Source organism: Merops nubicus, unplaced genomic scaffold (assembly GCF_000691845.1).
Source record: "Merops nubicus isolate BGI_N331 unplaced genomic scaffold, ASM69184v1 scaffold25988, whole genome shotgun sequence".
Classification (NCBI taxonomy): domain Eukaryota; kingdom Metazoa; phylum Chordata; class Aves; order Coraciiformes; family Meropidae; genus Merops; species Merops nubicus.
In genome coordinates this window covers 14,950-19,838 of record NW_008624054.1, presented here as the reverse complement: position 1 = coordinate 19,838, position 4,889 = coordinate 14,950, and the positions used below count along the sequence as shown (strand labels likewise).

General features: G+C 58.3%; 1 protein-coding gene across 1 annotated transcript in view; it reads right to left on the bottom strand.

Annotated features, from left to right (window-relative positions):
- LOC103777731 (probable E3 ubiquitin-protein ligase MID2) overlaps positions 1-4,889 on the bottom strand; it is a gene marked incomplete at both ends in the record, with an annotated part of 15,416 nt that overhangs the window by 9,913 nt on the left and 614 nt on the right. The window lies entirely within an intron of this gene.

Below are 4,889 nucleotides of genomic sequence, written 5' to 3'. Positions count from 1 at the left end.
GTTCAGGCTGCCACTGGCTTCTGTGACTCAGGGATCTCTCCATCCTCCTTCCCTGGGCAAGATGTACACTTTGGGGTGCTCTGCCCAGCCACAGCTGCTCCCAGCACTCCCAGGTGACCCCCATCCTGCCCTTGGCTATGGAGCAGCTGGAGATGACCCTGCCCATGCCGCCCTGCTTTGAGTTGAGCAGCACACGGGACGGCTGCAGGAGCTGTGAGCTGTGCTGGTGTCTCTCCAGAGCGGAACCTGCAGCTCCCCCGTGCACAGCACGGTGCCTGCTGCCCACAGAGCACTCCACCAGAGCCTCTGCTGGAGCAAAGCCTCTTACAAATAGCCATCTTCCCCCTAAAAAAGAGTTAAAAAGTACCAGATGCTGCTGGAAGCACCTGCTGCTCTACAAGGCCCCGTTTCCTCCGTGCAAAGCTCTGGCAGGATGCTGCCCAGGCCTCTCCAGTGATCTCTTACTGCGCTTGGCAGCTCGCTTCCAAAACTGGGGCACCGTCCCCTGATGGGTTTTGCTCTGGGCTCCTGCTGAGGGGAGCCTGGTGATGCTCAAATCCATGATCTCCTCCCTACACTGGCCCCCCCAACCACAGTCTAGAGACATCCTAGATCATGAAAGGATGGATGCTGCAAACCTGGGAGACCCACACGTGGCTTCTCCATTTGTCTTGGACTCTTGGGGGGCGGAAAGGGGGGATGGACAGAAAAGGGGGATATGCTGCAGAGAGGGGAACTGAGCCCTTCCACTCAGTCACAAACAGGTTTTCTTCCTTTTGCACTCCCCATGCCACACGAAGCAGTGGAGAAGTCTGAAGGCAACCCAGAGTGAAACGCATTTGATACAAGATCTTTTTTTAAGCCTGGCCAGCAGCTGATGCAAGGCTGGAGTGGGAGCCAGCTGAGGGTCTGCAAAGGGAACCCCGCTGAGGCTCCAGGCTCTGCCACAGGGGGGTCGGGCCCAGGGGGACCCCTCACCCCGGGCAGGGGTGCAGATGGGGATGGGCATCACTCCAGCTTCCCAGGAGCACAAACCGGGGCTGCTCGGGAGCCTCTGCAGCCCCGGCACTTGGTGCTGCTGGCAGGAGGGAGCCCTGGGTGCCAGGGTGGCAAAAGCAACCGCAGGAGGAGAAGTGGGGGGGTCCTTTAGCAGGTGCCGGGACCCCCTCCAGGCTGGCCTGCCTCAGAGATCCTGGGCTCCTGGTTAAATTAATCCTAAACCTGGAAACCCACGCAGGGCAAGAAACACGCAGCTCAGCCAGCTCTGGGAAGCTGAAGGCAGATGAAGCCATGGAGGCCACCACAGCCCCTTTCCCAGCTCCCTTCTGTCCAAAAAGGAGTGTTTCTGTGCCAGGGTCCTCCCCAAAGTGCTGGCAGAGCACAGAGGTGGGGGCTGAGACCGACACAGCTCTGCTGGCAAAAGCCCTGGCTCAGGCACAGCAAACCACTTTTTAAGAGGATGAACTAGTTCCCAGGTAAACACTGTGCTGGGGTGAAGACTCAGCGGGTGCCATGACTGTAGGAAAGCTGGGTGTGGGGGAGAGCTTTTAGACATAAGAAGGTGGGAGAAATACTTCATCCCTTCTCAGTGTGTGTGGGGAATGTGCCAGGGACAACACAGCCCTACAATCAACAGCAAATGGTAGAACTCAAAGCTGGAAAGGGCTCGTGCTGCAGCTCATGGAGAGATGAGGAACGTGGTCTCAGCCTGAGGCGTGATTCACACCCAGACAAGCCTTCCTCCTCCACACCCAGGCAGCAGGATCCCAGCTCTGGGATGGAGCAGAGGACCCCATCCCCCCTCCAGAGCACTGTCACCCCCAGAACCATGAACAGCCCTTGACTACGTAGCAAGGCAGCCGTGTCCCAGGGCACACCCATCAGTTGCCCCAATGCCAGCCCTGTGGCTGTGTGGCACAGAGGGCACCATCCCTCCCAGTGAGAGCAATGACACAGGCACCATCCCTGCCACCCACTGCAGTATTTTACAGGCCCAGTTTCTTCACAGGGTCGTTACCTGCTCTCCTTGGCCCACATTTTGACTGGTGCCACAGGATTTGGTCCCTTCGCCCTCCCGCAGCAGCAGCCCCCTGTGCCCCCTGCAGAAGGAGTCACCTGGGACTCTGAACCCCCACCTCTGGGGTGCCTCCCTCTGCACCTCGGGGTGCTGTTGGCAGCTTCCTGGGCATAATGTGGGACCTACTTTGAATGTGACTTGACGGGCAGAGCATGTGGGGATCACACGTGTCTGCCTGTATCTGATGGCCACAAATAGCTCAAATCCCCCACACGCAGACCCACGGGGAAGTGTGGAGGGGCAGAGAGATTTGCTATTTCACACTTCACTGTGCTGTCTGAAAAGGTGCCTCCAAAGGGCAGGGCTGCATATTTAGTAAGGCTGAGAAATGTATTTCAACTGGTATTTTAAGCAGAACAACTGACAAAGCTGAAAACTCCTCAACTATGTAGGAAACGACAGTCTAGAAGTCTGAAACTTCCAGAATCAGGAAGAAATACGAAACAGCTTTCAATTCATCACAGCTCAGTTCATCAAGTTGCTGGAGCTGGATTAAGGGAAGAGGTCTGGAAAAACATTCTATCATCTTGGCACATCCAGCCCTATCCCTGGTGGGGTCTTGGTGTCAAAGCATGACCTGCAAGAGCAGTGGGTGCTGGTGACTGTCACCAGGGCCCTGCAAGGATGGTCTGGGTCCTCCTCTGCCTGCAAGGTGTCCACTTGCTGTCTATTTACCACCGCTGAGGCCCAGGGGAAGAGGCAGCCCAGGAGAGACAACTCTGACAACAGCCCCAAACCCCTCTCCCCCCACGACACAGGGGCAGAGAGGGGCAGGTTGATGTGGGAGCATCAGCACGGCCACACTCGGTGGGCCAGCAGTGCTGCAAAACCCAGGGGTGATTCTTCTGCCCCTTATTTCAGTGTGGAAGCTCGGAGTGCATCCCAGCTCCCTCCTCCTCATGTGCTGAGCTGCATCCAATGGTGGCTCACAGCTGCTGGTGGCACACATGGCACCGCTGGCACCCTCAGAAAAGGGTTTTCACTCCTTCCCTCTCTATAGATCATCAGGACAGCAACAAGGGCCTTGTTTAGTGAGGAAAGAACAAAACGCTGATGGTGCCTCAGGAAATGCAGGGTTAGGAAGCACCTTCCTGGCCAAGCCCCAGTTGCTCTCCGAGATGCAGATGGTGAAGAACGAGCTGCAGGTCCCTGTGCAAACACATCCCCATGTGCTCTGCCACGGGCAAAGAGCCCCAGCCAGCCCAGGCAGCCTCCCCAGGGGCAGCTCGGGAAGCTGCAGGGCTTGCAGCCCCCCAGCAAGGGCTGGGGTGACCCGGGGTGAAGCAGATACCCGTCGTGCTTGCTCAGGAACCCGACAACTCGCCCTGGATCCACGTCAGCGATCCCAGCAGCAGCTCAGCGGTTTTGCTCTCTGGAAAGGTGCTGGTTTAAGGAACCGCTGCTTAATTTAGCAACCAAAAACATCAATAGCCCATTAAGAAGAAACCAGTTGTGACAGCCTCTCTCCATGTATCACATCACTAAACAAAGCTGCAAATTAATTTGCTATTAATTGGAATGTGCACCTTGAACAACAGCGAGGTATTAACGGCCTCGCTGCCCTCCAAGGTTTTCAAGGAGTGCCTCTCCTCTGAACTGCTGCTGCAGGGGCTCCCAGCACAGCTCGACAAACCCTTCCCCGGGTGATGGAGCAGCAGAGGACGCCTGGCTGCACACCGGGAACACAGAGAGTTCTGCAGATCAAGTGGTCAAAGCAGCCGGGTCAGCTGTGGCCCTTTGCTCAGCAGAATTAAAGGTGATCCCCCCTCCGCCTCCGCCGCTTTCAGTAATCCCCTCTGCAGAGCCTTGCCCGCTCGCTGCTGGCTGAAGCCTGAGCATTGCTGCTCTGCTGCAGAACCCGGGGCTCAGGCAGGAGAGACGGAATTGCTGCAGCAGCAGGAAGGATGTGGGGAGGCAGCGTGCAGGTCCCGGGGAGGAGGGAGGGGAGGGGATGAATCCCGGCTGCTGCACACCCCGAGAAAGGCTGGGACCAGCCGTGCCCTGCGAGGTGAGGAAAACAGGGAGAGGTTCAGCACAGCACGAGCACCCTGGAGCTGTGAAAGGCCCCTGCGACAGCTCCCACCCCTGCCTGGGCAGATGCAGTTTGGGTACAAGCTGCAGTTAGGTGCCCACAACTCCCTCCCTGGGCCAGCTGAGGTGGAGGGGTCGCCACAGCCACGGCCAGAGCTGCTGCGCCAGGCTCCACCAGCACCCTCCCTCCAGCCCTTCCCAGAGCACTCGGCACTGACACCCCAGTGCCTTGCAGATGTGAATAGCTGACTTTAACAGCACCCCCAGACAAGGAGGAGGAGGTGTCAGCACCCGGAGTTCCACAGGGAACTGGAAGCACAGAGGCACCACGGTCAGAAGGATCTGCTCGGCCAGAGCTGCTGCGCCAGGCTCCACCAGCACCCTCCCTCCAGCCCTTCCCAGAGCACTCGGCACTGACACCCCAGTGCCTTGCAGATGTGAATAGCTGACTTTAACAGCACCCCCAGACAAGGAGGAGGAGGTGTCAGCACCCGGAGTTCCACAGGGAACTGGAAGCACAGAGGCACCACGGTCAGAAGGATCTGCTGTTTCTGGGAGCACAGCTGGAGCTGCCACAGGCTTTGAAGGCAGGGTGCAGGCTAGGGCATGCTGAGCAGCTGGAGCAAGCTCTCGCTGGTGCCTGCCAGCACCAGATGGGGTTTCCAGTGCCTGCCTCAGATGGGGTTTCCAGTGCCCACCCCAGACAGGGTTTCCAGTGCCCGCCCCAGATGGGGTTTCCAGTGCCCGCCCCAGATGGGGTTTCCAGTGCCCGCCCCAGACA